This window comes from Trichechus manatus, unplaced genomic scaffold, assembly GCF_000243295.1.
Source record: "Trichechus manatus latirostris isolate Lorelei unplaced genomic scaffold, TriManLat1.0 scaffold00007, whole genome shotgun sequence".
NCBI lineage: Eukaryota > Metazoa > Chordata > Mammalia > Sirenia > Trichechidae > Trichechus > Trichechus manatus.
In genome coordinates this window covers 13,743,244-13,769,584 of record NW_004443943.1, presented here as the reverse complement: position 1 = coordinate 13,769,584, position 26,341 = coordinate 13,743,244, and the positions used below count along the sequence as shown (strand labels likewise).

The 26,341-nt window shown below is 38.5% G+C and overlaps 1 protein-coding gene across 18 annotated transcripts in view; it reads left to right on the top strand.

The window, feature by feature from the left end:
* The window catches only part of SGMS1 (sphingomyelin synthase 1), a 323,258-nt gene that overhangs the window by 164,633 nt on the left and 132,284 nt on the right, over positions 1–26,341 (top strand). For 14 of the 18 annotated variants that reach the window (XM_023739618.1, XM_023739632.1, XM_023739610.1 and 11 more), the window contains 2 exons: positions 13,814–13,856; positions 18,933–19,076. The gene's annotated coding sequence lies outside the window, so the exon portion shown is untranslated. Of the gene's footprint in view, positions 1–941; positions 972–12,752; positions 13,857–18,932; positions 19,077–26,341 lie in introns of those variants that run through there. The other 4 variants (XM_023739577.1, XM_023739573.1, XM_023739646.1 and 1 more) reach the window with 3 other exon arrangements.

Here is a 26,341-nt window from a genome sequence, read left to right as displayed (position 1 = left end):
TTTCTACTTTTATGGCTTTATGGTCAGAAAAGATGCTTCGTAATATTTTGATGCTTTGGATTTTGTTAAGGCTTGCTTTATGGCCTAATATGTGGTCTGTTCTGGACAATGTTCCATGTGCGTTGAAAAAAAAAGTATACTTGGCTGCTGTTGGGTGCAGTGTTCAGTATATGTGTATGAGATCAAGTTGTTGATTGTAGCATTTAGCTCTTCCGTGTCTTTGTTGAGCTTCTTTCTGGATGTTCTGGCCTTCACCGAAAGTGGCATGTTGAAGTCTCCTACTACTATTATGGAGCTGTCTATCTCTCTTTTCAGTGCTGTTAGAGTTTGTTTTATGTATTTTGGAGCCCTGTTGTTGGGTGCATAAATATTTATTATAGTTATGTCCTCCCGGGGTACTGACCCTTTAATCATTATATAGTGCCCTTCCTTTTCCTTTTTGGTGTATTCTACTTTAAAGTCTATTTTGTCAGAGATTAATATTGCCACTCCTGCTCTTTTTAGAGTGTTGTTTGCTTGATATATTTTTTTCCATCCTTTGAATTTTAGTTTGTTCGTGTCTTTAAGTCTTAGGTGTGTCTCTTGTAGACAGCATATAGACGGATTGTGTTTTTTTATCCAATCTGCCACTCTCTTGTCTCTTTATTGGTGTATTTAGTCCATTTACTTTCAGCATAATTATTGATAGGTATGAGTTTAGCGCTGTCAGTTTGATGTCTTTTTTTTGTGTGTGGTTCACAGTTTTCTTTGTTCCACTTAATTTTCTGTTCTGTTTTAAAGCCATAAAAGTAGAAATCAACAACAGAAAAAGCAAGGCAAAAAAAATCAAACACATGAAAACTAAACACCTTGCTCAAAAACTACTGGGTTGGAGAAGAAATTAAGGATGGAATAAAGAAATTCATAGAATCAAACGAGAATGAAAACACATCCTACTAGAACCTTTGGGACACAGCAAAAGCAGTACTCAGGTCAGTTTATAGCAATAAATGCACACATCCAAAAAGAAGAAAGGGCCGTAATCTGTTCTTTTCATCTTTTTCATTGTTGTTGATTTTGTGTTTGCGGAGTCTTTATATTCTTCTAATTTTTTATTTTGACTTGTAGGATTGTTAGTTTCCTTTATGGTTACCTTAATATATACCCCGTTTTTCTATATTTATACCAGTCTTTTATTTCTTTATATCGCCTTGATTTCCTCTTCATATACAAAATCTATGTCTACATTTTTTAAGTCACTCTTTTTTGTTGTAATGTTATCGTCTTTTCCATATTGACATATGTTTTCCTGTTTTCAGTGTTTTACCTTTGATTTATTTTTGTGACTTCCTTATCTGGGTTGATATCTGGTTGCTGTGTCATATGTTGTAGTCTTGGATCGTTAATTGATGTTACTGATTTTCTAACCAGAGGACTCCCTTTTGGATTTCTTGTAATTTTGGTTTGGTTTTTGCAAATTCCTTAAACTTCTGTTTATTTGGAAATGCCCTAATTTTGCCGTCATATTTGAGAGATAGTTTTGCTGGATATACAATTCTTGGCTGGCAGTTTTTTTCCTTCAAGGCTTTATATATGTCATCCCATTTCCTTCTTGCCTGCATGGTTTGTGCTGAGTAGTCCGAGCTTATTCTTATTGACTCTCTTTTGTAGATGACTTTTCATTTATCCCTAGCCACTCTTAAAATTCTCTCTTTATCTTTGGTTTTGGAAGTTTGATTATAGTATGTCTTGGTGACTTTCTTTTGTGATCTACCTTATGTGGGGTTCAATGAGCATCTTGGATAGATATCTTGTCATCTTTCACAATATGAGGGAAGTTTTCTGCCAACAAATCTTCAACAGTTTTCTCTGTATTTTCTGTTATCCCCCCCATTCTAGTACTCCAGTCACTCCTAAGTTATTCCTCTTGATAAGAGTCCCACATAATTCATAGGGTTTCTTCATTTTTTTGAATCCTTTTATCAGTTTTTTCCTTAAATAAGTTGGTGTCAAGTGCTTTATCTTCAATCTCACTAATTCTGACTTCCATTGCCTCAGTTCTGCTCTTGTGACTTTCTATTGAGTTGTCTAATTCTGAAATTTTGTTCTTAATCTTCTGGATTTCTGAATGCTGTCTCTCTATGGATTCTTGTAGCCTGTTAAATTTGTCATTATACTCTTCTCTAATCTTTTTAATTTCCTGTATTGTGTGTTCTGTGTTTTGCTTAATTTCCTTCCTAATTTCTTGAAGAGTTCTGTATATTAGTCTTTTGTATTCTGCCTCTGGTAATTCCAAGAAATTTTCCTCCTCTGGAAAATTTCTAGATTCTTTATTTTGGGAGCTTGCTGGTGCCATCATGGATTGCCTCTTTATGTGATTTGATATTGACTGTTGTCTCTGAGCCATCACTAAGTTATTCTATTTATTTATTTTAGTTTGCTTACTGTGTCTTAGCTTCTTGTTTTCTTTTGTTATGCCCAAACAGGGTGCTCTTATGAGCTAATTTGATTATTGGCACCCTTGAATCTCTAATGTCCTGTCACCAGGTGGTTGGATCTGTTCTTAGGTATGTGAGCTCAGGATTCCGCCCACTCCTTCTGTATGGATTCACCTTAGGTGCCCAGGTAGATAACTTGATAACCACCAAGTGTGTGGTGTAGGCTCTCACAGTCTAGACAGGCATGGGTGATTGGTGTAGGCACAGGCATCTGGCTGCAGTAGGGGGACATACTCTGAGCAAGGCAGGGGGCTGATGGCCACCCCCAAGTGTCTAGGAGGAAGGTGTGTGTCCCTGTTTCTAGAGCGCTTAGGTGGGTGGATTCTACATCCGGACTGTGAGCACTTAATGCTGTTGGTTGTAAGGACTGGGGGGCACCTCTTATTCATGGGCCCCTATCGCAGGTGGCTAGGTGGCGTGGGTGGAGCCACCAGTCTTCAGGCCCCTGATATGGGTAGGTGAAGACCCTGCTCAGTGGACAGAGCAGTGTCAAATGTCAAGAAACTGCCACTTCACAGCTGAAACGGTTGAAGTTAGACTTCTGTTATATACCATGTTGTACTGCGGTAATGAGGGCCTACGCTGTTGAGATGGGCCCACACAAGTCTGTGCAGGGGGAAAGGCACTCACAGTCCGTGGATCCCTTATGCCTGTGCCTAGGCAAAGGAGCTGTTCCTACCCTGGGTTCCTGGCTTAGGGGAGCCGACAGTTTATTTTTTCCTGTTTGTTAATTCGTTCACTCTCCACGTCAGGGAGAATGGCTCCAGGCGTGTGACGGATCCTACTTCCGGCCCAGGGGACTCAGCAGTTGCTGAAGCTGGTCTGGGACCCAGTGCAGAGCAGGGAGTGGGGAGGTAAATGGGAGAGAGGTTTTTCCCTAAGGGGGGTGTTTTTGATCCACGCGGTTTGTCGTACGCTGATCCAAGCCTGCTTCTCACTGGTTCTGGGTGGCCTAGTAGACTGTCTGGCACGGGGTCTCTCCTCGTGCGGAAAACGTGCCTCCCGAGCGCTGCTGCTTGCCTGCCTCTCTGCTCACCCTGGAGCTGATCAGGTGTGAAGGGCTCAGGCTTATTCCTGGTCAGGTCTGGCTACTCCTCGCTGCTTCTGAACCATCTCTCCCTCCCCCTGCCACTCAGTCCAGTTCCTCAACTCTGCCTTTGATGTTCAGGGCTCCCAGGTTGCCATTTATAATTGATTCACTTGTTTTTTCGGGTCTTTGTTGTAAGAGGGTCCACCAGAAGCGTCTGACTACTCCGCCGTCTTGGCCCTGCCTCCAAGAGTAATTATTTGGCCCAGTTTTCTTCTTAATGTCTGTAGTTTTTCCTTTAAAAAAGTCATATTTAAGGGATGAGTAGAGAATTGTAGAAGCTTGTTTTGAGGAGTTGAAAGGTTTAGAGGATATAAAAAAATTGCCTACTAATATATGCCTTGTTTTGCTAATGTTAGATGTGTAGCAGTTTCATTCATTAAATGCTTACAGTTTTAGGTTCTAACATAAACCTTTCTCTAAACGTGATTAACAGGCATATGTAAGATAGGTATTTGGATTTCCACTGTCTTGTTTTGTTACCATGGACTCTCCCTAAAGTGGAGTATTGAAAATATTATGGTTTCTGATCTAAATATTTCATCTAATGATTAGTCGAATACACTCTCTCTGTTTCTTAGTTTCTCTAAAAGTTAGTAGGTTTATCCTGAGACTGTACTGGCTTTGGAAAGCAGTAGTTTTACTGTATATCTTAAATGAGATATAGGGTAATTGAGAACAGTATGAAAAATTCTAATATTCTACATACATATTGTTAAAATGGGATAGCCTAGAAATGACTCGTTTTAGGATTTTCAATAGGAAATTTGTTCCAACTGTGAATTTAGAATTATTATCATGTGGCCGCCTAGCTAGTAGAGACTGTTTTCTACCACTATCCAAAAACTGTTTGCCCAACAGTAGAGTCCTCCTTGTTCTGAAAGGGACATCTTGATGTACTAGACACTGCATGTACTAAGATTACAAATCATAGAAGAGAACTTAGATACCCTCTCATAAGTTGGCCTCATTTTACAGGTGAGAAATCTGAAATCTTGAGAGAGGAAGTTGAAAAATAATACAGGCATACCTTGGTGATATTGTGAGTTCGGTTCCAGATCACTTCAGTAAAGCAAATATCACAATCAAGCGAATCACACAGATTTTTTTGGTTTCCCAGTACGTATAAAAGTTACGTTTACACTATACTGTCGTCTATTAAGTGTTCAACAGCATTATGTCTAAACAATGTACATACCTTAATTAAAAAATACTTTATTGCTAAAAAATGCTAAGCATCATCTTAGCCTTCAGCAAGTATTGTCTTTGCTGGTAGAGGGTCTTGACTTGATGTTGATGGCCGCTGACTGATCAGGGTGGTGGTTGCTGAAGGCTGAGATGGCTGTGGCAATTTCTTAAAGACAACAATGAAGTCTGGTATATCGATTGACTCTTTCACAAAAGATTTCTCTGTAGCATATGATGCTGTTTAATAGCATTTTACCCACAGTAGAACTTCTTTCACAATAGAGTCAGTCTTCTCAAATCCTGCTGCTGGTTTATCAACTAAGTTTATGTAATATTCTTAATTGTTTGTTGTCACGTCAACAATGTTCCGGCATCTTCACCAGGAGTAGATTCTATCTCAAGAAACCACTTTCTTTGCTCACCCATCAGAAGCAACTCCTCATCTGTTAAATTTTTATCATGAGATTGCAGCAATTCAGTCACATCTTCAGGCTAAACTTCTAATCCTAGTTCTCTTGCTATTTCTGCCACATCTGCAGTTACTTCCTCCACTGAAGCCTTGAACCCCTCAAAGTCATCCAAAGTCATCCAGAATCAACTTCTTTCAAACTCGTATTAATGCTGATATTTTGACCTCCGTCTGTGAATCACAAATGTTCTTAATGGCATCTAGAATGATGAATCCATTCCAGAAGGTTTTAAATTTACTTTTCCCAGATCCCTCAGAGGAATCACTAACTATGGCAGCTATAGCCTTATGAAATATATTTCTTAAATAAATAAGACTTGAAAGTCAAAATTAATCCTTGATCCATGGGCTACAGAATGGATGTTGTGTTAGCAGGCTTGAAAACAACATTAATCTTCTTATACATCTCCACCAGAGCTCTTGGGTGACCAGGTGCATTGTCAATAAGCTGTAATATTTTGGAAGGAATCTTCTTTTCTGAGCACTACATCTCAACAGTGGGCTTAAAATATTCAGTAAACCATATTGTAAACAGGTGAGCTGTCATCCATGCTTTGTTGTTCTATTTATAGAGCACAGGCAAAGTAGATTTAGCATAATTCTTAAGAGCCCTAGAGTTTTTGAAATGGTAAATGAGCATTAGCTTCAACTTAAAGTCACCAGCTGCATTAGCCCCTAACCAGGGAGTCAGCCTGTCCTTTGAAGCTTTGAAACCGGACACAACAACAATAACAACAACAACAACAATCTTTTGGCATGTTTTTGGTTGCAAAAACCAAGTCAGTGTCACTTACTGAAAAAGTAGGAAGATGAACGGTTCAGGCCTAGCCATATATGATGGCTGCCTGACCACCCAAAGTATACCTCTTGACTTTTCACCCCGTCATTTAACTGGCAATTTTGTTTAGGATTTCTTGATTCCAGTTCTTGAGGCAGAGAATCTGATTGGCTAAACCTCTCCTTTTAGCCAGGAAATGGAAGTCATAGGCTCTTGGCTAGCCTATTAATGGCTGCCTTTGAGTCAGGTGTCACTCTAGCTCCAATCAGCTATGGCTGTTGGTGTGAAATTGTGTCAGGTGAAACAGAAGATGGCAGTTGAGATGCAACTTCATCCGAGGGTATGGCAGAATCTTCCTAGAAATTGGAATGGGTGAACAGATATCTGAAATATGTCTAGTCTAAATCTGATTAAGTAATTAGTTGATTCTTGGATAATGTGTTAGGAACATTTTCTATAATCTACCTTGAAATTGGAATGGAATTAACATTTTAATCTGTTTCTGTATTAGGGTGAACTTGAGTTTCTTATTAGTTCATCTTATATTTTTAATTGTTAGCTAAATTTTGCCTCTTTTAGGAACATGAAAGACAACTTTTGCAACTTTCAGAATTTATTATAGTAGCTTGGTTTGACAGTTCATGCTAAATTTTCTGTCAAAGCTATGTCACTTGGAAAGTATTTAAAAATGAGATTGAAAATTCTGATTGTTCTATGAGTTTCTTTAATTTCCAATAAATGTTTTTTCTTCTCAATATCTGAAGTAAGGCAGCCTGATCGTGACACTTAAAAGAATCTGGGTGCAAAAGGCAAGACACTCAGATTAGTTTTTAAGTATTTACTAAATTGATGGACTATATACTAGATGTCTGGAATATGACAAGCCTACAACCTATGCTTATGGGGCTTTCTAACTAGTTAGGGAGGTAGTATGACTGTTTCAAAGGGAAGCTGCTTAGAGTACAGTAGATTAGATATAGTTAAGGTATTTAGTTAGAAAAAATTGATAGTGGAATAAGACCATCTAAAGATTGTTTTAATGGAAGGATAAAATTCAAATATAATAATTACCTAATTTACATAGAAATCCAGAATTTATTGGGTGTACATGGTAATATTTTGAGAAAATATTTATTTTTAGGTCAAAAAAGATCATATGGAGAACCCCTTCATCACTGCAAATATATTCCCATTGCTCTTTCTAAGCCAGGTGATGGGCATGAGCTATAATGCGAGGGGCAGAGTAGAAGAAGGGCATTATAGAGAATTGTAGGAGTAAACACCTAGCAATTAATAAGTCTTTTGAGGGTAAAGAGGAATTCAGTCTTGAAAATAATGACTACACATGGAAGGTAGAGGTGGGTCTTGATGTAGGGGGAAAACATCACCAAGTTTAGTAAAGCAAAAAGAAAGTTTTATTTGGCATATATTCAAGGGGGTAAAAGTGGGAAACAGACATCAATGCTGCCACAGCCATGTCTGCCCGAGTCCAAAGAATATTACAGAATAGGCAAGGATGGGAAAACAAGCATGCTACCACAGCCGTGTCTGCCTGAGTCCAAGGAACCGTTACAGAGCCATCAGTGTATATTAACATTACAAACGGGCAGAACCAATGAAAGCTTTACCTTTTCACAGATTGGCTAGAAACTGTGATCCTACATTTTGAATTGTCTGTCTTAACAGTCATTGGTACAGGTCTCAGTAATGACAGTCAGGAGGGTCTTCTATTAGTCCAACAAATTTCTTTTCACTAAATGCTAATAGAAAAAGATAGTAGAAAGTCTTGTGTTCTGTTTGATTGGCTTTATGTGAAAGTTTTCCTAAAAGATATTTTCCAAGATTATCTTAGCTATTGTCTTTATACCTCAGGGCCCAGTCGATGTGTCCTTGTGAGTCCTTGTGTGTCCTTGTGAGCCCAGCTCCAGCTGAATAGCATTCTCTATGCTCAGGGACAGGGGATAATAACTCCAATATTATTTCCTAAGTCAGTCTTGACCACAACACTCAGAGGCTTGAATTTGATATAATTGGTAACAAAGAAATATAGATTTTTACTGAGTGCTTGCCAATCTCTGTCCTAGGTATGCCATCAAGCAGCTGTGATTAAATAACATATGAGAAAGATTATTTTGACTGGTGGCACAGTAGTTAAGCCCTCAGCTGCTAATGGAAGGGTTGGTGGTTCGAGCCCACCAGCCACTCCACGGGAGAAAGACAGGGCATTCTTCTTCCATAAAGATTACAGCCTTGGGAACTGTATGGGAAGTTCTATGTCCTGTAGGGTCACTATGAGTCAGAATCAACTTGACAGCAATGGGTATGGTAGGGATTTAACCATAACCCAAAAATGCCCCCAGTAAACTGGAGGCTGGGCATTGCTGACATGACCCTTGACAGAAGGACCTGCAATGTTACAAAATTATTTCTTCAATTTTTGGATTTCTCAACAAAAGTTCTAGGAACCTCAGAGACTTCTGGGAAGCCTGCAGAAGGTAAGATAGGAATTGAGATTTGCATTTGTATTGTTACTGTTTGTTGCCATCAGGTCGATTCCCACTAATGGAGACCCTATGTGTGCAGAGTAGAACTGCTCCATAGGATTTTCCAGGCTTGACCTTTCAGAAGCAGATCATCAGGCCTGTCTTCCCAGGAACCTCTGGGTGGGTTCAAACCACCAATCTTAAGGCTAGTAGTGGAATGCTTAACTGTTTGTGCCACCTAAGGACCCCTGTATTTGTATTGGGGGAGGTTTATCTGAAAGTTTAATTCGAATAGTGTTCTTTTGGTTTGAATGATCCTTTCTTGTCTCCCACACACCCTATTGTTTCCACCAGTAAAACGGAAGAGATTGGCCAGCCTCACAGGTGTTTCAAGGATTCAAATGTGATATATAAAATTACTGGTACCTGTCCCCTAACAGGAAAGTGATTGATATTGCTCTTTGCCTCCTTGGTATCACTTGGTACATAGAAATGTACGTACCACTTCATGTGTTTTTCTCCTTACTAAACTTTGAGCTCCTTCAGGGAAACCACTCTTTCATCACTACATAATCCTACTTGGATGCTCCATAAATGTTTACTAAGTGAAGGGATAAAGTACCTTTTCTTTCCTTCACTGCAAAGAAAAGGTACGTGGTCACTCCTTTTGGGAAGGAAAGAGGAGCAGTTGTTTGCTTTGTGGTTACCCTTAGGTTTTCAGGATTAGCTTCCAGGCTTTTCCCAATTTTGCTTTGTTCCCATGGATTTATCTCAGATTAGCTTCCACGCTTTTTCCAGTTTTGCTTTATTTCTATGGATTTATCTCAGATTAGCTTCCACGCTTTTTCCAGTTTTGCTTTATTTCTATGGATTTATCTCAGAGTTTTCTGAAGCACAGTTGCTTTTTCTCTTTATTATCTCTTGGAATAACTGGCTCCTTAACTGTGTGAGGTGTATTTCTGGGCAACTTTTTACCCACTGTTAAATCCTCTCATTCAACTCCTACATTTTAGTAAATTGCAGTTTGTAAACCTGCCCTTTCCTCCTAGCTGAACCTGTTCTAAATCCTCTTTTGAAACAGATGCATTTTACAGAGGAAAGGGAAAAAGGAAAGCATGTTTGAAAGGCAAGTTGAGAAGTTGCTAAGCATCCAGGGTGGCTAATAGACAATCTTTATATTTTGTGTTTCTTTTACACATCATCAGCCTGGCAACTCAGAGAAGAGAGCTATGTAACTTATCCAGGAGAATCATGACTGGCTGTAGATTAGGGCAAGGTTTGATAAAGGCCTGGGAGAAGACGTTCAGTTTACCTTTTGTGTTATTCTTTTAATCTGGAAGAAGTAAGAATACAGTGCAGTGAAAAGCATATTAAGGCTTCCCTTGAGTGTAGTGACAAGTCCTGTCTTAAAGCAACTAACTACCTGTCTTGTGGAGCAGAAGGCCAACAGGAGGAAGCCTTGTCGGTGACTCCAGCAGGAAGGAGACTGCAATCTTCAGTCACAAAAAGCTAGAAATGATGCCTGGGGCTTTTCAACAGTAGACCATCCCGAGTGAGAAATAGTAAAGGTTCTTTTCGGAGCAGCAGAAAGAAAGAAAAGGTTCAATTAAACTGTGATTCTTGAGAGTTAGACATTAGAGGAAGAAAGCACTTAACTTTGTACTTTGGATTTTGTACTCTTTTAAACCAATTTGCATAACATGCCATTTATACGTAAATGAAAAAATTTTCAGTGGTTTTTACTATTTTGATAAAGTGTAATTTTAATAGAAAAAGTTGATCTTGTGCTGTTACTGTTCTCTCTGCATTATTCATGTCTAATTACACACCATCTTCACCCTGAAGAGAAACAGTGGAATTATAATTATAGGGTTTGGAACAGGGATGCCAAAAACGAAGCATGCCCGCTGCAATTTCCGTATCACATGTCCATGGCAGACAATGGCTGTTGATTTTAGTGCTGTTTCCCAGTGTTTCTCTCCGGCAGCCAGTGCCTATTGATCGATCAGCCAGGTTGGCCCCAAAATGAAGCCACTTCTGTCCCTGATCTAGGAGGAAATAATAACCATCCAAAGGGAGATGCTGCAAACACAAACTTGTAGTAAAGTGGGTGTTTGTTATGCCTTGCATAAATTTGTGAACTTTAATCTTCCTTCCTCAGCCTTGGGTTTTCAGACTAAATTGTGACCATCCCTTTTTACCCTTTAAATCTTCTCCCACTCCAGTATGTTTTTCCTGAGTATGACATCACCAGTGGTAAAGACATAGGGGTTAAAGTATCGCTATACCAGAATTTTTGTGAATAGGGGAAAGATAACCTTATTCTACCCAGCCCCCATTCTCCACAAACAACTCCCCTCCCCGTATTCTTTTGATTGCCATTGGGTAAATGTCTACAAAGATTCTTAGATTTCTTGAGAGCCATGATCTGTTAAGTGTAATTTGGTTAATTTTTCCTAGATGCTTTACTCTGCGCAGTATGCAGTTGATTTGTTTACTCACATAGTCCCAGAACGAACTTCTTGCGTTGTCCATCTTCACAGCATGTGTTCCGCTGCAAAACCCAGCCTGCAGCTTTTACTCTGCATTCCCTGTGCTAGATCCCATGTGTGGAAAGATGATCCCCAGAGCGCTCTTGGCCACTTCAGAAGTTATCTATAAAAAGAGTCCATCCATACTGATTTTTGTCTCCTGTGCTTAAACAGCTATTTAACAAGACACATCCCCCATCTCACAGGAAGGAGGAATGCCAACACCCTTTACTCAGAACGATATCAAAAGGAACTGGAAAATAGCGAAGAGGATCACTGAAGGATTTGGGATTGAACAGCAGATTCAGTTGGGTTCATCATTAAGCCAGAAGGCCCTTTGGTATCTGACAGACTTGATTTGGAACCCTTTTCCCACTTCCTTGCAGCGTGGCCTTGGGCAAGTTCCATAACCTTTCTGAGCCCAGTGTCTGCATCTGATAAATTGGGGATTCTAATTCCCTCCCCTCCTTGCACAGTTCTTGTAGGATTGAATGAAAGGATTAAATGTAAAGACATTTCATAGTATCAACAACCATATAGTTATTGTCATTGAGATACTATTTTATATTCGTCTATGAGGCTGCAGTAATGCCTTTTTAGCTACATGTCTTTTGGCACATCACATATAATCTTAAAAAGTAGGTAATTTATTTTTTCTTCCTTTTAAGTAGCAGAATGAAACTTCTCATTTTGAACTGTGTTCCCATTTTGGCCACTGCTTTTTGAAAATATTTAAGAAAGTAAATATTCATGCAGGCATGGCATGTCATTGAAGGCATGTCATTTGAACCCATGTCATTAACATGGTTTCCTCAATAATTCTGTGGAGGTAACTTGCCTCTCTGCAGCTGTGACTTTCTCTGATGGACATCGTGTTCTTTTGATTTCTCCCATTGCAATGGGAAAGCATACAGTGCGATCAAACAAGTTAGCATCTCAGAAAATTACACCTTGAGAAGTGTGTAAGGATTTCTTTTGAAATTTCTCCTGTGAGGTACAGAAAGATAAGTGGGTCTGCTTTACAACTGACAAAGCCGTTCAACTTTTTAGTAAATCAGAAGACTTTGTGGACCCTGAGTAACTTGGTTCTTTGCTTTTAAATGATTCAGGGACAGGAACAGTATAGCATATTCTGTATCTATTTACATGGCTTCATTTCTGTGAACATTTCCCTTTTTGTTTATGATGCCTCTAGCCCTGCATACAGAGGAAGCTGTACAGAGAAAGTTTTGCTTCACCTACTAACTGGTTAACTTGGCACTTTGAGACTCACTCAGTGTTGTTATCAAGGAAGGAACCCTGGTGGCACAGCGGTTAAGGTGCTTGGCTGCTTATCGAAAGGCCAGCAGTTCCAGCCTACCAGCTGCACCATGGTAGAAAGATGTGGCAGCCTGCTTCTGTAAAGGTTTACAACCTTGGAAAACCCTGTGGGGCAGTTCTACTCTGTCCTGTAGGGTTGCTGTGAGTCAAAATGGATTAGACGGCAACGGGTTTGGTTTTTCAGTATTGTCATTGATGCACAGGGGTAGCAAAATAGGCTTCATAGGAATTGGAAGATCAGATGAGATGATGCATCAGTAACTTAGTCTACCACCTAAGCACATACTGGTTTGGTAACTATCTTTATTTTATAGATGTTTTTGTACCTATAAGAAAAGAAGTCTAACTAATAATTTCCTTTCCTCTTCCCCCAGCTTCCTCCCCCTTACCCACCTACCTTACTCCTAGAAATACATTCATTCTGGACAACAGGAAAGCCCTTTCTTTTCTATTTTTATCATAAAACAGCTTCTCTATCCTTTGAAGGACCTGCAGGTTGACCTCAGCCAACCAACCAGCCAGCCAAAACACCTTCCTCAGACACATTAATATCTTTCTGAAATAATATCACCTTGGAATGTCTCTTCCTAAAGCATTTTATTTTGGTCCAGAAACAAGGATTTTAGACTCCTAGACAAATCCCTGAATAATAATACCTTGTTCAACAGATGAAACCCATGTGTGGTATTAGAATCAGGGCAGTGATGACCTTTGGGGAGTGTGGTAGTTACAAGTGTGTGTTTACTTAATGAAAATTTATGAAGCCACTCAGGATTTTTGTGCTTTTTTGTATGTATGTAATGCAGTAATTAAAAAATAAGTATTAATTTTAAAAATTTTTTTTTTTTCTTTCTGTAGATACCATAATTCACATGTGTTTACCTATATATTTTCAAAGGATCATCTTTCATTTTTAGTTCAGAAAGTCTTTCATGAAATTAAATGAGGAAGCAATTCTAAGGCCTTAATATTATATGGGTTTAAAATCTGTTTATAGATATGGTCTGTAGTTGTTCCGTTTAACTTGCTATTGATTGTGTTTTGGTAAAAATGAAATTGTAAACATGCTGGTACCTCTTTTAACTCGAGTTGTAATTCTTAAGCTTTGAAAATTTGCTTTCTTGGTTTTTTATCTCTCTGTATATAGTCAATTAGCAGTTATTTACTTGACTGAAGAGGAGACAGTTCATAAAAGTACATGATTTTCAAACTCATACCAAAAGATGCATTGTGCTGTGTAATTTTTTATTGGCATTAGATATCCACTCCTGCTTGTGCTTGGCTTTGCCGACTAGAAGCTTTCTCTGAATATCATAGCAGCCAGAAATTGTGCTAGGAAGTAGGAAAGAACATTTTTTTCCTATGTATATGTAACAAGAAGTGAATTAATAATTACCTTGGGTTTTAGTTCTTTTTTTTTTCTTATAAGCAGTTCATTACATGAAGAATGCACCTTAATTTCTTTATTATGTTATCCTAGATCGGAAGGAAGACTGATGAAGAAAAATAGCAACATGATTTGAGTAAATGGATTTTTCATTTCCTTATGTACCATGTATGCTTGATCTATAATTCTTGTGTTTCCTACTGAGAAAATCTAAACAACCTGAATGTATAAGGGACATTTTGGGGATATAGATACCTGTTTCCAAAAGGTCACAGCCTTGAAAACCAGATGGAGCACTTCCACTGTGCACACATGGGGTTGCCATAAGGAGGAATTGACTCTGTGGCAACTAACAACAACAATGATGTAATAGTCAAACAAATATTTATACCATTTAATTAATTTAGTTACATGCTTATATATAACAGTCACAGATTTATATAAAACAGAATATTATAACTTTTTCCATGCCTGGAACAATTTTCTTCCAACTCTTATTTGACATTAGTATCTTCATTATTAGAATCACATTTTTGAAGCACCCAATACCATTTTCCACAGCATGTGATCATTTTAGTTGTTTGCAGTACGGCGCTTTTGGAATTCATGTGTGGTGCTGTAATTGGAAATGTTATTCCAAGCCACAAGTAACCATTTGCATAATGTTAAGACGGTTGCTGTTTTCAGTCTTTCTGTAGATGAACATTGGAGATCTACACTGTGTAACAATTTTTAGAATTACATTGTTAAATATATTTTCATCTATCTAATTTCTTCATGGTAATTGGATGTGCATCATTTAATCATTCAAATAGTACTGCAGCAGCCAATCCTTGTTCTTTTTATGTTTCCATTACCCCTTTGCCCAAAGATAGCCCTTTTCTGCTCTTTTAATTATGTTTTCTGGCATTCACTTACTCGTTTCTACATAAATAGTGGTATGCTTGAAGTGCTATTTATTGACTTATTTTTAAATTTAGACTTAACATGTTGATTTCCTGCCACGGAAGCTGAGGATTTAGCTCTCATACACATCCCTCTACCTTCAGTACACACCTACTTTTCCTGTCTCTCCATTTTCTTGGTGTAGCCACAATTCAGTCTGTGGTGAAATAAATATTTAACGTTTACTTTATTGTGACAATAGTTTGTGGCTGAGCTCTGTAATACTTAAGTTGAGATGTCTCAGACCATTCTGCTTCCCAGTTGGTTGTATGTGAACTGTTTTATCTGTCTGGAAAATGTTTGGATCTTTTCTTTTCTCTCTAGAATTTTGAAATTTCATATTGGAACATTTTTTCATACTATTTTTTGATATTCATGATCCTTGCCATTTGGAAACTCGTGCTTCAATTTGAGAAAATTTCTTTTATTGTTTCTTTGATAATTTCCTCTCACCCATTTCGCTGTTCTCTTTTTCTATAAGTCTGTTAGATGAATGTTGGACCTACTAGTTTGATCCTCTAATTTTCTTACGGCTTTTTCTTAGTTATTTTCTCTCTCTTGTCTTTTTGTTCAACTTCCTGATAAAAATTTTCTTAATGTAACTTTTAATTTTTGCTAGCATGTAATTTCAAAGTTAATTTGATATATAGTCTCTAAATATTTCCTTTTTAAAAATAATATCCTGCTCTTGTTTCTCGGATGCAGTATTTTCTCTTTTCCTTTGAGAATATTAATTGAATTATTTTGCTGTTTTCTCCTACTCTTTGCACTTTTCTTTTTCCTCTCTATTCCCCATTTTTATCTGTTTTGGTCCTGGTTTTAGTGTTAGAAGCTTTTCTCAAATGAACGGTGAGGCTTTCATTTTTTGTTCATCTGTTTATCTCTTCATGCTTAAGAGTGAGGCGGTTACCTGGTAGCTTCATTACAGGGTCTTTCGACAGGGACCTGGCCATTTCACTGGGGAATCCCTAGAAGTCAGAATTTACAGATTTTTCTTGGACCTTTCAGTTTCTCCAAAAAGGAATCCTCTGTTAACCTTTCTGTAGGGTATAAACATGCCTGTGAGGATTTGGAGAAGCCAAATGGCAGAAGGGAGCCAGAGATCTCACCATCCAAAACCGTAAATTCTTAGAACTTAATGCTGCCTCTATTTCAGCCTGACCCACTGTCCGTGTCTCTGAGTCGGAAGTCTTGCTGTATGATTTTCTTCCATGAGTAAAATTGCCTCCTGTTGTTGGGGGAGGATGGTTTGTCTGGCTTTACCAGCTGGGAGAGGGGGCCTGGGGTTCTCACTGCATTTTATACAGACATTCAACCAGTTCTTCTCTCTCAGCCTACCCCTTCCCTCTCTCCTCCTTTGGAGGAACCCAGCACTCCAGGTCCTGAGCCTTTCTGGATTAGCTAGCTGGCTTCTTGTTTGCTTCTCAGATGGAGGTTCCAGCCTGCTCTGCTCAGCAGTCATCTCTGTCTGCTTTCCAGCTTCCAGAATGCTGTCAATGTCTATCATCTGCTCCAGTCTTCTTTTCTGTTCTTTTTGCCCTGTAGATTTATATCTCTTTCCTCCTTTATCATTTTAGTGGGGATTTGGAGGGAAGCAGATTAAAAACAGGCCTATTCAGCTGGCCATCTATAACCCCCAAATCCATATTGCTTTATAAAATGATCTTTAAAAGACTTTTAAGAAAATGACATCTCATATTTGCTATCGTTAGGTCCTACCTCCAAGTATAATTATTAAATCTATTTCTTTTGTTTTGTGCTATAGGTGAAAGTTTAAAATGCAAATTAGTTTCTCATTAAACAATATACAAATTGTTTTGCATGAAATCTCTTTCTTTGCCTCCTTTTTGTTAACCAGTTTCTGTTTAAAAAATACCAACCCATTGCCATCGAGTTGATTCCGACCCATAGAGACCTTATATAGGACAGAGTAGAACTGCCCCATAGGGTTTTCAAAGAGCAGCTGGTAGATTCAAACTGCTGTCCTTTTTGGTTAGCAGCCAAAAGTGACCTCTAAATATCCAAAGCCAAAATTAATTGTAGTCACTTTCTCAAACATTATTTCATTATTCAAAATAAACTGAGATTGTGTCTGTAACATGTGACTTGGTGAGAGCGTGAATATAAGATGCCACACTAATTCCTGAGGTATAATTTTTGGGGGACAAAAAGCCCTTCCTTGGCTTTGTTTTTTGGCTTATAATACTGTATGTTGGTATCATCAGGAGATAATGTTCTTTTATGTAAATATGTTTTACTTGAACACTTTCAAGTTAATGTAATGGCAAAAGAGTCCTAGTTCTTTTTGCTTAGTTTTGACAACTGCTTTCTTTGTGACAGTATTTGATTACTTACAGATGTAGCACTATTTCTTTCAGATAGAGTAAAAAATGATTAAATGGGGGAAATTGCCTGTATGCCTGTGTCCTTAGGGACTACCACAGTGGTGGTTTCTTTTGCTCCAAGAATTGTTTCTTCATAGAGTTAAGCCTGTTAGTTGCCTCAAGATTTCAGCTACCTGCTTTCGTACATAGAAGCCACCAGGCTTTTTTTCCTGGGGTGCAGGGATGGGCTTCAAGGAGTTCATGATCCTCCTGAAATTTGATGAGGGGAGGAGTGAAATAGCCTTAGCATTCGTCAGATACTCAATGATATAGGGCTTATTCTATCCTAGAAAGAGTTGAGAACCCGCTTTTTTTTTTTTCTTTTTTTTTAAATTTTATTGTTGTACTTTAAGTAAAAGTTTACACTTCAGGTTAGTCTCTTACACAAAAATTTATACGTACATTGTTACGTGACCCTAATTGCTCTCCCTATAGCATGACAGCACACTCCTCCTTTCCACTCTGGATTTCCCATGTCCGTTCAACCAGCTCCTGACCCTCTCTGCCTTCACATCTTGCCTCCAGACAGGAGCTCCCCATTTAGTCTCATGTATCTACTTGAGCTAAGAAGCACACTCTTCACGAGTATCATTTAATGTCCCACAGTCCAGTCCAATCTTTGTCTGAAGAGTTGGCCTCGGAAATTGTTTTAGTTCTGGGCTGATAGAGAATCCGGGGGCCTTGCTTTCTGGGATTCCTCCAGTCTCAGTCAGACCATTAAATCTAGTCTGTTTGCTGGAATTTAAGTTCTGTACCCCACCTTTCTCCTGCTCCATCAGGAACTCTCTGTTGTGTTCCCTGTCAGGGAGTCATTGGTGGTAGCTGGGCACCATCTAGTTCTTCTGGTCTCAGGCTGATGAAGTCTCTGGTTTATGTGGTCCTTTCTGTCTCTTGGGCTAATACTTTCCTTGTGTCTTTGTTGTTCTTCATTCTCCTTTACTCCAGGTGGTTGGGACCAATTGATGCATCTTAGATGGCCGCTTGTGGAGAACCCACTTCTTAAAGATTATTATTTTTATATTGTTGTTGAAAATATACACAGGAAAACATACACCAGTTCATCAATTTCTACATGTACAATTCAGTGACATTGATTACATTCCTCAAGTTGTGTGACCATTCTCACTCTCCTTTACCAAATTGTTCTTTCCTATTAATGTAAACCCATTGCCCCCCAAGCCTATCTAAGCTTTCAAGTTGCTATTGTCAGTTTGATCCCATATAGATAGTTCTTTAAAAGATCACAGTGTTGAATGCAAACATTCTTTACTAGTTATGGAGAAACAGACTGTTATTAGCTTAAACATGATCCATATAAAAATGTTACTTTTCTAGCGTATTACATTCCACATTCTTTCCCATGTAAGTGCAAATTACTATGAAGCTAAACAAACACTTCTCCTTGTTCTTTGTCAGGTGTAAAACATTATCTCTAGCTTCGTGTTACGCACACACCCGTTCCCACACATATATCTTTAAAAACTATCATTTATGAGCATATTGTTTTGATCTCAGAAAAATGACCATCTTTTTGTAAGGTTAACTTGTAAGGATGGTAACTTAGCAGTCACCCTTTGTTTTCATTTTGAAGTTGTGATTATCAGTTATTTGTTGATAATTAAAGATAGAAGATAAATATCTAAAAGGAGAAATGCCTCTATGTGACAGAATGTTACAAACTTTTAGTTTTCAATTAAGAAAAGATTGGGAGCAAGGTAAGAGGTGGGAAAGCTCCTTTGTGAACTTTTTGTTTCCAAGCTAAGACTTTAATAATTTAATGCTTTTTATTCATAGTGAGCTATTCTAGATTTATAATCTTTTTGCTGTAGACGTTTATGATTCCATCTAAAGGTGGTTAACCTTAAATTGTTCCTCTATTCTAGACATACCACTGAGTTCTTCGAGATGCATGGAAGTGTCTGGTTGGGAAGCTTATGAAGTAGAAGTCAAGACCCTGCCTCAAGAAGCGTACATGAGAATAATTTTAAAGGAACCTATCAATAAATGCAAAACAGTAGCTGTTGGAGGTATGTAATAACTGAGAGCTTTGGTGCAACCTTGTGTGACCCACTCTGCTATACTAAGTTCAGTCATTCCCTGGGAATGTTCTTAGGGCAGATCCTCATCCTCTGTCCTTAGTCAGATACACTATTCTCTAAACTTGATTGCATGGTGGGATGTCACTCTTCACCACTTCTTGAGCACCTTTGACTCAGCCCCTGGATGTTGTCAAACCCAGGAAGGGGAGTTCTGTACGGCGCACTCAGACTTGCCAATAATCTGGACGCCGGCCTTTGAGAAAGAGAAAGTAACTTTATTGCAATGCACAGAACAAGGAGCTGGGAGGAAGTTCCTCAGATCTGACTCCCCGAGCTGTGGGGAAGCAGTGCTTATATGTGATTTGAGCAGCAAGATGGTGCCCACACAGACGTGCTGGGAAGGGCAAATTCTAGAAGGAATACATAGGGCAGCCATAAAACAGGAGGTGACGTGGTTCTTGTCAGACCTCTCGCTTCAAAATGGAATCCAGGTGATGATTCTCCTTCTGATTCGTTCCACGTGTTGCTGCATCTGCTGTTGAGGTCAATTAACTGTCACAGCTGGCCCTTCTGCACATGCAGGGAGGGCCAAGTCTACCTTGGTCTAGTTTAAGGCAGTCTTTTCTGACTAATGGCAGGTTACGTGGAGAATTCTTATTGCCTGAAGGACAATGAAGACCATAGATGCAACATTAAATTCTGGCCAGATGAAAGTGATAGCAGATATCTAGCCAAGGACTCATTGTCCTGTTTTCTGGGAGTGGGGCAGTCAGTGTCAAAGCTCAGCAATGGCACCCTCTGAACCAGCTATTACTTATTAGCGTTACTGTTGCTTGGATGACATCAAAGGCCGTATCCCATGAGATTGTGGCTGCACTGGATTGACAGGTTCCTTGTTACTCATTTGCCTTGACCTGCTTGTCTCCTTGACTCCCCCCGCCCCCTCCCCCCCGCAAGTTACACTGTTAAATGGTTACATCATTTTCTTGCTTACATCCTTTCATTTTTATCTTAATCACATGCATCATCAAGGTCAAGGGCACCTATTATTTCATACCTTCTGACTTTGCTGGGTGTCTGACTTTTGATAACTTTTTTTAATGGTATAGACTATGTCATGTTGTATGTCCCCTTGATCTGTTGGGGTCCTAAGTTATTTTCATCTACCAATATAGAATATCTACTGATGTACCCCGTGCCAAGTATTTTATGTATTTTTGATTCTCACACAATTTTGAAAGCATTAAATAAGTCCCACACTCTAGATGAAGAAACAGGTTTTAAGTGGTTAAATAACTGGCTCACTCTTTCACAGAGACTTACATGGCAGAAATGGGATTCTGCACTAGGTCTCTTTGTCTCAAACCATGTGTTCCTTCTGTAGCCCATGCAACCTCACCTTTTTGAAGTGGGGCTTGAGAAATATCCCAATTCTCATGGAATTTAACCTTCTACTCACCATTACTTGCTACTTTCCCTATTTTGTGGCATCTTATTTGGTTTATAATTATATTTAATAACATTGATTTAACATATTAAAATTAAATATTTTCAGCATTTATTGTTTTCATAGGAGCCCCTGAGTGGCACAAATATATAAGTGCTTAACTACTAACCAAAAGGTTTGATGTTCAAACCCACCCAGAGGCGCCTCAGAAGAAAGATGTGGTAATCTGCTTCCAAAAGGTCATGACTTTGAAAACCCTATGGAGCAGTTCTACTCTGCACCCAGGAGGTTGCCGTGAGTTGGAATCGACTCTTTGGCAACTGATACTGGTTTATTATTTTCATAATTTCACTGTTGTGAACGTTAATTTTCTTTTCTTTGAGATCCCATATTATATCAGTTTTGCAAAGGAAGGCCCACTGTCTGTGTTGCTGATACAATGCAAATAGCCCTCCCTGCCTTATCCATCACTCTTTTGCTACATTAGAGTCCAGTTTCCTGGAAACAGCAGTTATTTAGTGTGACGTAAACTAATGAATAATTTTTCTCAGCATATATTATGGTGCTAAGCAAATATTAAATAGAATAAATGTTTATTTAAATTGGTAGAATGCTCGGGTTATAATGATCAGAGCAGGGATAATGATTGCCTGGTATGGATAATGTATTTTGAAAAATTAGTAGTGTTTTTTCAAATATTTGCCATAAAAGGAACCAGAAACATAACATGGTAAGCATGCCAACTGGATTAATAGAACAGTTTGTCAACTGAGTGCTTACATAAGATCGTATTATGATCAGAAGTTTTAAAATTAATATTTGGAGGATTTGGAAAACTTTATTATTTTTTTGAGTAGCTGTGCTTGGAAGTTTTAATTCTGTAGAATGCTTTAGCATAGTAGATCTTCACATTTAGTCATGAGAAAAATGGCTTTTTTTTTTTTTTATTTTTTTTTTTTTTTTAAATTGTGCTTTAAGTGGAAGTTTACCATTCAAGTTAGTCTCTCATACAAAAATTTATACATACATTGTTATGTGACCCTAATTGCTCTCCCTATACTGTGACAACACACTCCTCCTTTCTACCCCTGATTTCCCGTGTCCATTCAAACAGCTCCTGACCCTGACCCTCTCTGCCTTCTCATCTTGCCTCTGGACAGGAGCTGCCCATTTAGTCTCATGTATCTACTTGCGCTAAGAAGCACACTCTTCACGAGTATCATTTTATGTCCCATAGTCCAGTCTAATCTTTGTCTGAAGAGTTGACCTTGGAAGTGGTGTTAGTTTTGGGCTAACAGAGAGTCTAGGGGCCATGTCTTCTGGGGTCCCCCCAGTCTTAGTCAGACCCTTAAGTCTGGTCTTCTTACTAGAATTTGAGTTCTGCACCCCACTTTTCTCCTGCTCCATCAGGGACTCTCTGTTGTGTTCCCTGTCAGGACAGTCATTGGTGGTAGCCAGGCACCATCTAGTTCTTCTCATCTCAGGCTGATGAAGTCTCTGGTTTATATGGCCCTTTCTGTCTCTTGGGCTAATACTTTCCTTATTCCATGGGGTTCTTCATTCTCCTTTACTCCAGGTGGGTTGGGACCAATTGATGCATCTTAGCTTGCTAGCTTTTAAGATCCCAGAAGCCACTCACCAAAGTGAGACGCAGAACATTTTCTTAATAAACTTTTTTATGAAAAATGGCTGTTTTTTAAATATTGTAATGTTTACTTCAAATTGGCATTGGTGGAAATAGTTTCTAAGGAAGAAAATGGTTTACTTCCCACATTACAGATACGTTCAGGCTTTTAAATCATTTAATCCAGAAGCATCCACTATTTATTATTTTTTGCTCAAAATTTGAGAACCTGGACTTCCCCCAGTGTTTTATTTTTCTTATCACAGTTTTATTTTTCATGCACTGAATGCATTTCTGAGAATTATGTGAATGATGTTTTTAATAAATTTTGAATAAATTCAAGTTGATTAGGAAAGTACACTAATTTTTAAGGATTCCTTAGGAAATCCTTTTATAAAATGAAGAAAGCTTTCTTTATGTGAATAAAATATTTTCTTATCTTTATGTAGAGATTTTTAATCTTGGGCATTCTTTTGATAATTTTTTATATCATATTCAAAGATGTGATAGGTATTTTTGTATTGATGTATTTTCTTTTACCTGTATTAATTTGACAAAGAAGCCATAATAGAAAGAAGAATTAAATAAGTAATAGCTCATTTATGGAATCTTCTTTTTCCAGACTCTTTGGTGAAAAAATGTTAATACATTCACTTACAAACTCCCACATAGTCAGAAAAATTATCAGGAAATATATTCAGAGGCATGATTATTGTCCTGACATTCTCACATTCTATTGCTTTTCTCTTCTGTCAAAGTAAATGAATCCTAGTAAAATAAAACTAAATTAGTTATCTGTTTCAATGGGGCAGGGGATGAGGGAGTAGAAAGGGCAGATGGCCAGAGGGTGAAGAACACATAAATAATGTCCACTGGTAATCCAGAATCTCTTCTTCAGACTTACCCTCATAAACTTTTTTTCCTGTAAAAGAAAGTGTAAAATTCTTAGTTTCATCATTTAGAACAACCCAGAATGTTCTCACTTCAATGGACTTACAGAAATTATTTCTTCTTTTACTCTTGTGCTGCTTAAGCAGCAGTCTTATGTCATCTCTGGCATTGTTTTCACATTACTTTTTTTAAATACTCTACTAACCGTTTTATCTATAATCTCTTCTCTAAAGATAATACCTACTATTTACTGATTGCCTTTTATATCCTAAGAACTTTATTTGTATAGTCTCTAATGGAAACCTTGATACTTTGCAGGAACCTTCATCACCTTCCTCCGTTCAGCAAGTTTCTGGTGACACCTTTATATTCCAGGCCCTCCTTTAGGCACTTTAGGCAATAAACTGACAGGGAGAAAAACAACCACCAAAACCTGCGTTATGGAGCTGACAGATTAGTGGGAGAGACCTGATAAACTGGGTGAATAAATAAAATACATATTTGCTAGATGGTCATCAGGGTTCTGGCAAAAAAATAAAGCAGGGAAGTGGATGGGAGTATAAGTGGGGTGTGTGTGTGTGTGCGCACGCACGTGTGTGCATAGAGGTCAGGGAGGGCCACAGTGAGAAGGTGACATCTTTGTAAAGACCTTTTGGAGAGGAAGGGGTGAGCATGCTGTATCTGGGGCAAGAGCATGTCAGGCGAGGGAATAGTAAGTACAAAGGTCCTGATGCTTTTCTTATTTCAAATCCAGGAAACCAAAGCTCAGCCTTGCCCAGAGCTACACAGTTAATAAGCGTTGAATTGCTGGTTCAAATCCAGGTCTGTCATGGTCCAAAGTCCATGCTCTCTCCACTATCTCAGGTTACCTCTAAAAGGAAGTTTTGATTCATCTTTGGAAGCTTTCCAGCACCTAGCAAAGTGTGTTGTACATCGTGAGCACTGAAGATTTAACCATGCATGCTCTCAAGCCAAAGTAAATACGTAGGTAGGTAGATTGATTGGTTATTTATGCTTAGCTAGTGGGACCTGAAAATTATAAGCTCTTCCCCCAGGACTCTTAAGAAAGTGAAGGAATCACTTTTAGAAACTACTCCTTCTGTGTTGTTTTTTAATTTAAAAAATTTCTATTACTTTGCTTTAAAATTTTCTCTGTTCCTATTTTATTTGTGAAATTTTAAGAATATACTAGTTTTACAGTAAGTGACACAAACAGCTAAGAAGGGAGAGTATATGACAGCAACAGAGATGTGACACTTTTTCTATACTCTATTAAGAGATACTGTCTCTTTTGTTGTGGTTGTGTATGTGAGCCTGTGAAAAGGTAGCTAACCAGGACAGTGTTCTGCGGGTTCATTTTACTAACTTTAATGAGACATTAAAGTAGTAGCAGATTAAGTGAAGGTACCAGGTGGCTGTGGACCCAAGGCCTTCCTTGAATGGGTCCTCGTACTGAGTACCTCTTTCCCACTTCCCAGTAGTAAATGACTGGTCACTATTGTCATTCTGCATCATCTGCTGAGTTGGGATACTTATGGTAATTGGAGTTCATATGTGCCATTTTTCTTTCTTGATCAGAATAAAGACAAACGCCTTTTATTCTTTTTGGATAGAAGAATTATCAACCAATGTGCTGTTTATTGTATTGTGACTTTGATATTAATTATCATTAAGTAACCCTGACACCCATTCTTAGGATCATGATCAAAGTGATACGCTGTGAGATTTTCTAGCCATACACACTGGTGTTCAATGGCAATAAGGACCTAGTTTAATATAACTATTATAGTGTTGTCTCCCTCTTGGAACCAGCTTGTGAGCATGACTGAATAATTGATGTGAAGGCTGAAAGTTTAGAGAGAAGACTAAGTAAAAGCATTTTCCGTTTGCGTGGGCCATTCATTCTTTTTTGCTGGCTTATTTATTCAGGAAACCTTTGCTGAGGGCCGTCTGTATGGCAGGTCTGGAGATATGTCCCCTGTGCTCAAGGAAATTCTTATTTTACCCAAGGGAGGCTTTTGTGGGGTGCTTGTTTGTTTAAAACTAGTCAGCCTTGAGATGAATACGAGAGGAGGGAAAAATTTGTGAGATAATAAGGAAAGATTTAGTATATAAAGAGCATAAGGTTGTACTGAATTGATTTAGGGTGAAAGTCAAGAAAAACACTCTCATTCCAAAGATGTTTGTATATTTTGATTGACTTTTAAATACTAATGTGTAAATTAAATAATTGTTTAGTTCTTGTTTTTTTAATTCATGTCCTTTATTTTGGTGGTATTATTTTTTTCCACATTTATTGTTTTTGCTCCTTCAAAATGTTGGTTTGGATGTGGCTATCCTGGTTACTCTACATCATCACTCTCACCTTTAACTCCTGTTGCCACCTGGCCCAGCATCTCTCTTCATCCACTCAGACAGTATGCAGTAAGCACTTACTACATACTAAAATTGTTCTAGGGTTTGAGGATACATCATTGACCCAAACAAAGTCCTCATTCTCAAGAGGTTTATGTTGGAGTGGGGAGAATAGTCAGCAAACAGACAAATATGTCAAGTAATGATGAGTTGTACGAAGAAAAATAAAGGAGAAAAAGGGGATGGAAGTGATGACAAAAATGCTTTTTTGCCATAAGATAGACAAGAAAGGCATCTTGGATGTGGCCATGTTTGAGTAGTGACCGAGGGATCAAGCCACATGGATATCTGAGGGAAGACAGTTCCAGGCAAAAGAAACTGCTTTGTAAAGGCTAGAGGGTGAGACTGTGTTTGCTGTATTTGAGCAATGGCAAGGGGGCCAGTATGGCTGGAGTGGAGTGAGGAGGAAAGTTGTACGACATGAAATCAGAGAGGTAGTAGGAGGCCAGAGCACATGGACCTCTGTAGGACATGATGAGAACTTTGGAGTCTACTCTGAGTGATATGAGAAGGTACCTGAGGTTTTAAGCAGAGAAGTGATGTGATGTGATGTGATGTTTCAAGAATGTCCCTCTCTGGTTGCTGAATGAAGAAGATGTTATAGAGGACTCAGGAGGGTGTATGGAGCCTAGTTAGTTAGGAGGCTATTGCAAAAGTCTAGGCCAAGATATGTAGGCTTGGACTAGAGTGGAAGCAGTGGAGGGATGAGAAGTAGTGGGATTCTGGATATGTTTCCAAAGAAGCTAATAGAGTTAATGGCTAACAGATGTCAGTTTGAGAGAAAGAGATGCATTAAGGATTATTCCATTGATTTTGACCTGAGCTGCTGGTAAATTAGAGTTATTTACTGAGATGGGGGAAAGATGAAGGAAGAAC